At 38.4% G+C, this 13,286-nt stretch overlaps 1 pseudogene; it reads left to right on the top strand.

Moving 5' to 3' along the window:
- Positions 1–535: 535 nt before the first annotated feature.
- LOC125276267 lies at positions 536–13,286 on the top strand (annotated as a pseudogene).

Below are 13,286 nucleotides of genomic sequence, written 5' to 3'. Positions count from 1 at the left end.
TGATGCATGTCCAAAAGCATTTGCAATTTGTTCGAAGGAATGAGAAACTGCTACTATGATGTGCACAAATGACTAAATGTTGTGGAGGTTGAACTAACTGTTGTGCAAATGTAAATAGTGATGTGAGAAATGCACCAAAGCGACTGAGAAAAACTGTAAACAACAGGAAATCACAAATTGAGCAGAGCTCCCTCTTCAGGCCTTCCAGATCCTTTTATTGCTGCTCCCTGGTCCCATTAGCACCAATCAGATCCAAAGATCACTTTGGTAGAATCCAATCCTATAAAAGAAAAGACAATAGAAAGAGAGAAAGAGAAAGAGAGAGAAAGAAAGAGAGTGAGACAGGAAGAGCAAAACACATATACACAATACGTCTCAGGACGTAACAATTGTTATTACAAAAAATATTTTAATACTGTTGTATGTTGTCTGAATCAGTGTTTCTGACTCATCAGACTTACCCGTGCAGCTCCAAAAAGACTGAATAAAGAATGGAGACCACTCAAACATTCAGCAATGGAGATTTTTCTCCAGGATGCAGGTACTTCAAAGTCTTAATAAGGAAATGTGAGTTGTTGTCACACATATTCTGGTGCTGAGATATAATTAAGACCTTGAGTGTTTTACATTAGCTCTATTTACACTACCTTATATTAAAAGAGCCCAGATCTATCAATAAATAAATGGACAGATGGGTGACATGATTCTTGTGCATTGTGATCACTCTTCAACATTTCTGAAGCTCTTCTCCATCTACATGTAAAATTCATTATACTGTGCATGGTATGAATTCTTGTCTCTATTGTATTGAACTAAATTTCCCAGTCAGAGATCGAAACCACTGGAGCCCAGCTGTGTGTCCATGAAGAGTGACACGTCTATAAAAGAGCCAGTAAAATTTAAGGAAACAGGTACAACAGGCAGGCAAATCTGAGGTACAACAGACAGATAAAGTCTCTATGTCAGGTTTATGTACATGTAAAATATAATATATGAATTCTTGTCTCTATTTTGTTGTCTCTATTCCATTCAATTTAAAGTCACAGTCAGAGATCAAACTCACCGGAGCCCAGCTGTGTTCTCTAAAAGTGCCACTAAAATTTGAGGGAAGACACACATCCACTAATCTGAGGTACAACATTTTTGTTAGACAGAAATACAAAATGCATGCAGGGCTGAATTTGGCAAATATCCAGTTATCAAAATGCTGAAATGGTCATTTAAAAAATTCAGTAACCCCGACTTGTACTATTATCTTGCAATAGAAAGGGCCCAATCATACATCCGACCCAATGCAACGGTAGGCACAACACAAGTGTTTTTTGCTAGTTTCAGCCCGAAGCAGTTTTCATTTTCACGTAGCGTGGCCACGTTGTTTAGCAGATTAAAGATCAATGGTAAAAAAATAAAGACATGGATTGATTCTCTGTTTGAGGTTTATCCACAGGTAAATAAATAAAATATACATTTTTAAAATCTCTTTACAATTAAATTAAATTCCACAGGCAGAGATCAAACCGACCGGAGTCCAGCTGTGTGTCCATGAAGAGAGACTGGTCTATGGAAAAGCCAGCTGATCTCAGGTACAACTTTTCAGTCTAGACAGACTCACTCAATTTCTGAATGTGAATGAGGTTCAATCATTTGTTGTTTATTTAACTTTTGTATAAAAGCAACATCACACTCTCATTATATAATTCTGTAGGTCTGAATATCAGCACAGCTCATGGAAAGAATCACTGCCAAACTAATATTCCAAGCAACAGCATGATTAAAGTGTGATATTGTTTATGCATTTTATCACAAACCACTTTAATTTGTTGTAATCTGTTGTTTTAAATGTTTTAATTTGTCACTCAACTGATCCAAAGTAGATTGAAATCAATCTTCTGAAGAAGTTTCAGTGTCTGTATGAAGGAACAGCAAAGCAGGGAAACCCAACACTCCTGAATGAGATCTACACAGAGCTCTACATCACAGAGAGTGAAAGTGGAGAGATCAATAAAGAGCATGAGGTAAGACAGATTGAATCACAATCCAGGAGAGCAGCAACAGAGAACACACCAATCAAATGCAATGACATCTTTAGACCTTTACCTGGACAAGACAAAACCATCAGAACTGTGCTGACAAAGGGAGTTGCTGGCATTGGAAAAACAGTCTCTGTGCAGAAGTTCATTGTGGACTGGGCTGAAGGGAAAGAGAATCAGGACATCCATCTCATATATCCACTTCCTTTCCGAGAGTTCAACTTGGTGAAGGACAAAACGTTCAGTCTTTCAGATCTTCTTTCTGTCTTTTTCCCTAAAATCAAAGAAATGGAAATATCCAGTAATGAACATAAAGTCTTGTTCATCTTTGATGGTCTGGATGAGTGTCGTCTATCTCTGAATTTTAATGTGAAACTGTGTAATATATCTGAATCAGCCTCAGTAGATGTGCTGCTGACAAATCTCATTGCAGGGAATCTGCTTCCCTCTGCTCTCATCTGGATCACCTCCAGACCAGCAGCAGCTGATCTCGTCCCCTCTGAGTGTCTCCATCGAGTGACAGAGGTAAGAGGCTTCAACGAGCCACAGAAGGAGGAATACTTCAGGAAGAGAATCAGTGATCAGAGTCTGGCCAATACAATCATCACACACCTGAAGTCATCAAGGAGCCTCTACATCATGTGCCACATCCCAGTGTTCTGCTGGATCTCAGCCACTGTTCTGGAGAAGATGTTGAGTGAAGCAGAGAGTGGAGAGATTCCCAGGACTCTCACTCAAATGTACACACACTTCCTGATCATTCAGACCAATATCAAACATGAGAAGGACTACGAGGAGACAGTGAAGGATGAAGACATGATTCTCAAACTGGGGAAACTGGCTTTTAAGCAGCTTGTAAAAGGCAACCTGATCTTCTATGAGGAAGACCTGAGAGAGTGTGGCATTGATGTGACAGAAGCATCAGTGTACTCAGGATTGTGCACTCAGATCTTCAGAGAGGAGTTTGGCTTGTATCAGTGGAAAGTCTTTTGCTTTGTTCATCTGAGCATCCAGGAACATCTAGCAGCTCTATACACACATCTCTCCCTTACAAACAACTGCATAAATGTGTACTGGGTGTCATTTAATCCATTATCTGGCCTGCATCAGAGAGCTGTGGATGAGGCTTTACAGAGTAAGAATGGACATCTAGATCTTTTCCTGCGTTTCCTTCTGGGTCTCTCATTGGAGTCCAATCAGACTCTTTTACAAGAACTACTGACACAGACAGAAAGCTGTTCCTACAGCAAAGAGGAAACAGTTGAGTACATCAAACAGAAGATCAGGGAGAATCCCTCTCCAGAGAGATCCATCAATCTGTTCCACTGTCTGAATGAACTGGGTGATGATTCACTGATGCAGGAGATCCAAGATTATCTGAGATCTGGAGAAATAGGAAAAACCAAACTCTCCTCTTCACAGTGGTCAGCTCTGGTTTATGTGTTGCTGACACCAGAAAAGGGGATAGATGATTTTCATCTAAAAAAGTTTATTGGAGCACAACATACAGCAGATGAAGTTCTTCAGAAGCTGCTGCCTGTGGTTAAAGAATCCAAGTCACTTCAGTAAGTTTCACTGACAACAATCACTACACTGACAAAACTCAATCATATTTATGATTTTAGCATGTGCTTTCTAAATTAACAAAAGCGGGATATTTTCACCAATTTCCATTACTGGCAACAGGGGCAGATTATCACTGGCAAAGGCCCCTGGGCCAATAAAGCCCCTGGAAGGTCTTTTTTTGTAGCTCACATTCAGGAACTCACATGGCCTGAAAATGTTTAAAAAAAAATGTTAAATTTTTTTTTTTTTTAAGATTTTCAGGCCATGTGAGTTCCTGAATGTGATGAATGATGAGATATGCTTAGCTACAAATACTGCACTGAAGCAGTATTAGAGTCATTGTGGATCTAGGGCCCTATTTTAACGATCTAAGCGCATGGTTTGAAGTGTATGGTGCAGGTGCACTTAGGGTATGTCCGAATCCTCTTTTGCTAGTTTAACAATGTAGCCTGACGTGGTCATACTCAATTCTAGTTCGAATATGATTCTGATACTGCTCCATTGGGCTTTGATTATGGGGGCGTATTTCAACCGATCCAGGAAAGACCTCAATTGGATAGACCTACAACCAATCAGAGCTACAGAGTAAGTGACGTATGTTGAGCGACGCATAGTTGTCAACAGAACTCTTCTTAGCGACCATTGGGGCCAGCTGATAAATCAAACTTTCTTTCAATCTTTCCCATCGACAAATGCCTTGATCGCGGTCCTCTGTTCCTCTTTTAAAATTAATGCGCTGTCTATATCTTCTATAACGGACGCGATGGCGGAATCTCAGTTCTTCAACAACAGCCATTATTGTTGTAAACTAATTGACCTTTCGCAAAGACTCGCCCCCCTTAGTTACTGTTGCTTTGTCCGACAAGCCGTGGCGCTGTCACGCCACACAGATTGGAAAATACATCGCGGAGCAAAGCGGAAACTGACAACACGTCGACAGACAAGACAGGGGCGCGTTTCCCGAAGCGAACTATGGTCGCAATGAGACTTACGACCATGGTTCACCAACGATGCTTTCGGGAAACGCACCCCAGGACAGGTTACTTATGATATTAAACAGAGCCCCAGCTTTCAAACTGTGTAGTTAATAAAAAAATTCAAACAATAAAAACCGTTTTGTGGCTCTTTAATGTGTTGTGACCATGATCGTGACAGATTGCTGTAGCGCCTCAGCTCAAGAGGCTCGTTAACCGATCATCTCTTCCTACTAGTCCATTTATAGCATCAAATAAACATGAATGAACATGAGAATGAATGTTGTTTCAAACGCGGAAAGACGTCAATATGCACAATTTTTCAAGTTTAACTCCACCGATGTTAATCTTCTAACTCCTGGCTGCTTTGTCGGACAAAATAGCGGATGCGGCGTTCTGATTGGTTAGATCGCTTGTCAATCAAACTCCCCAAGCGCTCTTTGATGACGTGGCTGATTACGTTTCTGGTGATAATCTGTCAATCATCGCCCTGACAATGTGATTGGTCCGAACAGTTTCTGTTCGGGCATAATTACTCCTCTACGGATCAAGTCCAGACCGAACTCCCCGACCTCAAAATGTTGTGGGCGGAGCTAAGTTCGGCTGGCATCCAGGCTATTAACAATGGGGAAAATGGTCCAAAAGGGTTGTACCTAGTCTCTTAATGAGTCATGGGTGTGTTTTGGGCGTAACATGCAATAAACCAATCAGAGTCTCATCTCCCATTGCCTTTAAAAGCCAGTTGCACTTGCATCATGGCGGATTTGCTATTTACATGATGGAATTTGCAAGCGGAAATTAAATACTTTCAATTTTAATATTTAAAAATGTTTGTGTGCTGTAGGGCTGGAATATATTAATAATCGAATATTCGTTCGGTGGGTTGGTATTCGATTTTCAATTGTGGGATTTGAATATTTGTTTTTTGTTTTTGTTTTTCCTGCACAACTGGTGCCCCCTTCACAAAATGATTCTCATTCACGCCTGAATATTACACTATAAAATCTGGCGAATTCAATACTCTTTTTTACAATTATCTTTAGCCTATCTATATAGCCTAGCCATTTTTAATAGGATGAACAGTTGAAGGAACCCAACCTTGTTATACTTAAATATATTTCTTCTTATCCTACTAATGTGTTCACTGCAACTGGAGTATTCTCTGTCTGAAGCGCACAATTGCATGAGCTTGTATTTTGGATTAAGCTGTGTTGCTTTGACATTGTGGAAAATAGTATAATAGAAACAAAATGTATTAGCCTTTTTACTCATTATTATCAATCTAAATGAATCTACTGTGAAATATAGGAGCTTGTTAAAACTCAAATGTGAAATTTTACTGGGATGGCATGTTCTTTATTTATTACAGTTTGTTCATGTATTCTTCGTTCTTCTTTTATTTAAATAGCCTACTCTTAACTGTGACAGTAATTACTGTGCAGCTAATTTCTAATTTAAGAGTGGTTTGTTTGCCAGAAAAATGTTAGGCTACCTTATTAACAGTATTGCTCTTATCAGACCTGTGTTTTGTATCACTAGTGCAGTGTCCGTTCCCGGAACATATAAGCCCTGACCGCGTGAGGCGCCGCTTTCAGCTGGTTTATTTCATAGAGGCAATTGACATTTCACAAATGGCACTTTATTCCCCATGAAACTCATGTAACTGTCCGTCGAAAATTGTATGCCATCCACAGCGTTACTTAATAAAGAAAATAACAACAGAAAAACAGAAATAACCAACATACACACAGTGCTCAAGTCACACATACAATGCAGACAGTTCAACCGGGATTCCCCAACTCTTAAAGAGGCCACACCATATTTCTACTCGTTGCAATATGTTCAGCCCCCTCACTCCAAAGCTTCGAATATTCTGTGTTGATTAATACTGAAGCTTCGAAGCTCAAAAAAATGTTATTCGGAACATCCCTAATGTGCTGCTGCGCATCCCTGTGAGTGTAACAAGCAGAGTGACTCACTCAGATAGTGGTGCAGTTGTTTTCAGTTGCCTCAAAATGGCAACGTGCCAGCAGTGCACCTGAACACACCTCGTTTTCAGACCAGCACGCCCATAAGCGAACAGATGAGCACAAGTGCATTTGCTATTTAAACAACATGGCACTTGACATGAAAATGATAACTGTGTCAGGCTGAAATTCGCGCCTGGTTTTGCATTGAGCTGGGTGTATGATAAGGCCCTTAGTGTGCATTATGAGCACTGAGCTTTGCCATTTTTCAGACCTGGGACAGTCTTCCCACACACTTCCTGTTTTGTTCATGTACTCTCAAGTGGCCAGACTGATAGTCTCTGAAGAGAGACTGATAAAGTCATACAGAAAATGATTACTTCAAGTTATTGCTGCTAAAGGTGGATCTACAGGCATTTGAATCTGACTTTGTCATCCATGGTTTTTCCATCTTGGCTTTATTTTTTCTAAATAAATGATGATATTGTGTGATATGTCATGTGTTGTTGTTCATTTGAGGTTTTATTTTCCAAATTTTAAGACCTGCCAAGCACTAGATGATTTTTTTATTATGTCCTGATACGGAAAACCATGGAATTCAATAGGGTGTCCTTTGAACTTTTTAGGGTGAACTTTTTCACATGACTGTATAAGTCTAGCACATCTATGTGGGAAATCTGTAGTCTATATATAATATTCCAATGTGAATCAAAATTTACAATATACAAAAATGCTGAATCATATCTTACAGAAGTTTTTCAGTACATGTTTTTCTTCTCTGTATCTTTTCATATACAGATGTGTCACTTGGTCACTTTCTGATATTTTAATTATATTGAAATGAAACTCCTCAAGCACCATGTAGAAGCCTGTCTCACCTTAGACTGGAACTGTTAATCGAGTGCTGTGCATTAAGTCTCTATTTCTGATTGTCAAGTTTCTGCTTATCTGAGCTGTATATCCTCAAATGGGAGACTTAAGAGTGTCATTGTTCTCTATAGGTTGAGTGATTGTGGTGTCACAGATGAAGGTTGTACTGCTCTGGCTTCAGCTCTGAGATCAAACTCTTCACACCTGAGAGAACTGGATCTGTCTGGAAATAAACTAGGAGACTCAGGAGTGAAGCTTCTCTCTGATGGACTGAAAGATCCTCACTGTAAACTGGAGAGACTGAGGTAAATCATTACTCTGAAAGTCACACACTGGTACATGATGTAAAAGATTCTGACATTTATTGTGGTTTATTTTTAAATGAACCTCCTTAAGCCAATAGTATAATTCTGCAGTAGTGGAGGCTGCAATTCTAGGTCCACATTTCTAGCACCCTATTTTTCACCTAGACAATTATACTCCATCAGAGGAGACCTGATTAAAAATCTGAAACAAACAGGAGGAAAGACTAGACCCTCAGAAATTATTTAATTTTTATTTAATTTTTCCATCTAATGTAAATCAATATTTACATAGTCTAATAGTAGTAAATTTGTCTCTTTTCCACTGAAATTTGTCTCAAAATCCCATCTGCTGTCCTGCAACAAAACAATAATAAGACGGTCACCCTATTCCTTAGTTCCAGATGGTTATTGGCCTTCAGAGAAGTCTAGATTTGGCTGAATAGCATTTCTCTGTCCATCCAGATATCAAATATCTGTATTTTAATTGAAAAATCGATTTGTGGATCACGTGCAAACTTATATGGAAAAGTGGAGTCTGACTGTAGATTATCCTGATTGTTACACAGCTGCTTATCAAATAAATCAGAAGTGTCAAACCGAATTTCTACTGGTTCACATCAGTGCTGTGTTTACACTTAAAAATGCACCTGTCAATCAGACCCTGAACTGTAAATAATGATTGTAATTTTAACTGTAAAAGACTAAACATGGTACTGTTAAACCTATTAATTGGTTAACAGTAAGTTCCCTTACTATATACAGGGAAAACTGTAATAGATTTAACCTTACATTTCATGCAATTTTACAGTGAAATACTGTTAAATGTTATGTTTTTGGAAGTAAAAATGATAAACCATCTTATAATTTACACTGAAAAGCCATTAACTGACATTTCCAGAATTCCCTGTGTGATTCTTCACATTGATGGTTTTTTAATTTTAATACTGTTTCATCTTAGTCATATCAGTTATCTACATTAGGGTTTTATGTTACATCTTATGTTATTAAATTAAGGTTTATTGCATTATTTTACTGTCTTAGTTACCATGATTTGTATTTGTGTTCATGACACTGTGCACCTACTATATATACAGTATATTAGTATTTATCTCAACTTGTGGAAAAGCTACTTGTGATGAACTCATCATATGCTTTTTCTTCACCTGAGTGTTATTATTGTGCTTGTCAATACATGTTAAAGGTACAAAACAGAATTTAGTAGCAGTGCCTTTTTTTAAAATTACAATTTAAAAAAAAAGGCACAAATTTACAGTTCTGCAAATTGTTACTGTATTTCAACTGAATTATTCTGGCAACCGCAGGTGAGTTTTTTTCTGTAAAAATGAAAGGATTTTTACAGTGCTGAACTGAGAGACTGAAAAGTGTCATTATTCTCTATAGGTTGAGTGATTGTGGTGTCAGAGATGAAGGCCGTGCTGCTCTGGCTTCAGCTCTGAGATCAAACCCCTCACACCTGAAAGAACTGGATCTATCATGGAATAAACTAGGAGCATCAGGAGTGAATCTGCTCTCTGATGGACTAAAGGATCGTCATTGTAAACTGGAGATACTGAGGTAAAACATCTCTCTGAGAGTCATGCACACACAAAGAAATATTCACAAACCGTTTATAGTTGTAGCAGTTCTGACATGGATATAAGATCTGTCTGTAGAGGTTTATCCACATATCAGGAAATATACCAAGTATAAAAAGGAGAGACAAATCCCTGTTGCCAAACACAACACAGATGAGTCCTGTTATTCTTTAGAGATATTGTAAAAGGTGATCATAAGCTGTTTTGCAAACACATGTGGTTTATGAATTTGCTGTTGAACATGGTTCCTCTGTTCCAGATGGTTATTAGCCTTCAGTGTTGAGGATCCTAGATATGGCTGAATAGTATTTCTCTGTCTGTCATTTCAGATATTAAGTATCTCTAAGTATCTAAGAAAATAGTACTGCGTATCATCTGCATAAAAGTGGACATTATCCCGCTTATTACACTGCTACTTACCAAATAAAAAATAAATGGACATGAAACTGATTTGAATGCATGTAATCTGTTTTGTTGATGAATTTGGCTTATTAAAAAAAATCTTACATTTATTGTGAATAATAATAAAAATGAACCTCTTCCAGCACCATGTAGAAGCTGGTCTCGCTGGACTGGACTGGACCTGTTAATCATGTTGTGGATTAAGTCTCTTTCTGATTGTGAAGTTCCTGCTTTTCTGAGCTGTAGATCTTGAACTGAGAGACTGAAGAGTGCTGTTATTTTGTACAGGTTGAGGTATTGTGGTGTCACGGATGAAGGTTGTGCTGCTCTGGCTTCAGCTCTGAGATCAAACCCCTTCACACCTGAAAAAAATGGATCTGTCATGGAATAAACTAGGAGCATCAGGAGTGAATCTGCTCTCTAAAGGACTGAAGGATCATCACTGTGAACTGGAGATACTGAGGTAAATCATCTCTCTGAGAGTCACACACACTTGTACTCAAAAATAAATATTGACAAATATTTTATAGTTGTGGCAGTTCTGATATGGATGTAGAATAATTTGTAGAGTTTTATCCACAAGTCAGGAAATTTACCAAGTGCACAAAGGAGAGACAAATCACTGTTACAAAAAAGACTCACACACAACACAGGCAAGTCTCATTCTTCCTTATAGATATTAGGAAGGTGATAATAAGCTGTTTTACAAACACATGTGGTTTGTGAGTTTGCTGTTGAACATGGTTCCTCAGTTTCAGATGGTTGTTGCCCTTCAGAGACAAGGAGTCTAGATATGGCTGAATAGCATTTTTATGTCCAACCAGATATCACCTGTGGTTTATATGAAAAACACGTTTGTGTGTCACTTGCAACCTAATATGGAAAAGTGGAGCCTGACTGTAAATTGTTACACGTCTGCTTATCAAATAAATCAGGAGTGTCAAACACAATTTCTGCCAGTTCAAATATGTGTTGTGTTTACCCTTAAAAATGCAGACTGAAAATGTAAGACCAATTTGAATGGTCATTATTTTCAGAAATGCTTTTACTTCAGAGTACTATTGATTTTATTAATCAATTCCTGCTCTGAAAGCAATATTACAGATACACTATACACTATACCAGTGGTTCCCAAAACTGTCCTGGAGGACCCCCAGCCCTGCACATTTTGTATGTCTCCCTCATCTATCACACCTGATTCAACTCATGTGCTCATTAGTAGAGACAGCAAGACCTGAAATGGGTGTGTCAGAAATAGGGAGACATACAAAATGTGCAGGGCTGGGGGTCCTCCAGGACAGATTTGGGAACCACTGCACTATACAATACATACACATATTCAGTACTTTTCGTGGAATGCACTTTTTCCAAACTTCATAGCAGGACAGTGAAAGGCTTATTAATATTCAAAAGGAAACTGCTAGCTAATTTATGGGTGAGACATTTCCTTCACCTGCCCTTATCTCTACATTTGGGACATTAACTTACATACTACACAAAATGTGGTGGAAATATGACAAAATCAAACTCAAATGGCAATAAAATGATCTCAATGGAATATCTTATTAAATGAGAAGAAATACGAGATAAAACTAGCATGGTTATATAGAAAATCTGTGGGTTAATTGTCCACAAATACAATGAATTATTAACATGTACAATATTTTATGATTTATATCTTACCAATGTTTTTCAGTATGTTTTTTTCAGTATTTTTCTCATTCAGATGTGTTGAAGATTTTGCGAAACTTGCATAAAATCCTAAATATTAAATTGTTTTAATGATATTGAAATGAACCCCCTGAAGCACCATGTAGAAGCGGGTATCACCATAAACTGGACCTGTTAATCGTGCCATGGATTAAGTCTCTCTTTCTGATTATGAAGTTTCTGCTTATCTGAGCTGTAGATCCTGAACTGAGAGACTGAAGGGCATCATTGTTCTCTACAGGTTGATGGATTGTGGTGTCACAGATGAAGGTTGTGCTGCTCTGGCTTCAGCTCTGAGATCAAACGACTCACAACTGAGAGAGCTGGATCTGTCATGGAATGAACTAGGAGCATCAGGAGTGAATCTGCTCTCTGATGGACTAAAGGATCCTCACTGTAAACTGGAGATACTGAGGTAAATCATCTCTCTGAAAGTCACACACACTTGTACTCACAAAGAAAATCAAACAAAGAAGGATGAAGAAGTCAGGCGTCTCTCTCTCCCTGTCCCAGATCTGTGGGGCGCTTATATCCCGTCTCTCCTCCAATTACTATAAACAGACAGGTGTTAATTTTTTTTAAACAGTAAGAAAAGTTGGAGAGAGAAGGGGGTGGAATCAGGAAAAGTCCACGAGTCAGGACTCGAACTCGGGTCGCCTGAAGCGCAATGGTGCTATATGTTGGCATGCTGCCCACAAAGCTATTGGTGCTGACACAAACAGATTTTCAGTCTTGTCCACCACAGAAGTATTCACAGTTATAGCAGTTCTGACATGGATGTAGGATCATCTGTAGAGTTTTACCCACTTGTCATGATATTTACTATGTGCAAAAAGGAGAGACTGTTACAATCACTGTTACAAAAACACATCACACACACAATACAGGCGAGTCTCATTATTCCTTTGAGATGTTGAGAAGGTGATAATAAGCTGTTTTGCAAACATGTGGTTTGCTGTTGAACATGGTTCATCAATTCTAGACCATTCCAGATACAATGAATTATTAACATGTACAATATTTTCTGATTCATATCTTACAAAAGCTTTTCAGTTTTTTTTTCTCATTTAGATTTTGTGTAACTAAATCTAAATCTAAAGATTAACATTTTTTAAAGATATTAAAATGAACACCCTGAAGCACCATGCACAAGCGATTCTCACCTTAAACTGGACCTGTTAATCATGCCGTGGATTAAGTCTCTGTTTCTGATTGTGAGGTTCATGTTTATCTGAGCTGTAGATCCTGAACTGAGAGACTTAAGAGTGTCATTGTTCTCCACAGATTGAGGGATTGTGGTGTCACAGATGAAGGCTGTGTTGCTCTGGCTTCAGATCTGAGATCAAACTCCTCACACCTGAGAGAACTGGATCTGTCACTGAATAAACTAGGAGTGTCAGGAGTGAATCTGCTCTCTGATGGACTCAAGGATCCTCACTGTAAACTGGAGATACTATGGTAAATCATCTCTCTGAGAGTCTCACACACACACAAACACACAGATACTCACAAAGAAATATTCAGAAATAGTTTATAGTTGTAGCAGTTCTGACATAGATGTAGGATCATCTATAGAGTTTTATCTAAGTCAGGAAATGTACCAAGTATAAATGGAGAGACAAATCTCTGTAACAAAAATGACTCACACACAACTCATGTGAGTCTCTTTATTTCTTAGAGATGTTGTCAAGCTGATAAGCTGTTTTAAAAAACGTGTGGTTTGTGAGTTTGCTGTTGAACATGGTTCCTGGTTATTGGCCATCAGAGATGAGTAGTCTAGATATGACTGAATAGCATTTCTCTGTCCATCCAGATACAACCTAAAAATAGAGTTGAGTATCATCTGCATACTGATGTAGAGTGGAGA

The sequence above is a fragment of the Megalobrama amblycephala genome, linkage group LG9, assembly GCF_018812025.1.
Source record: "Megalobrama amblycephala isolate DHTTF-2021 linkage group LG9, ASM1881202v1, whole genome shotgun sequence".
NCBI lineage: Eukaryota > Metazoa > Chordata > Actinopteri > Cypriniformes > Xenocyprididae > Megalobrama > Megalobrama amblycephala.
This window is presented reverse-complemented; position numbering and strand designations above follow the sequence as displayed.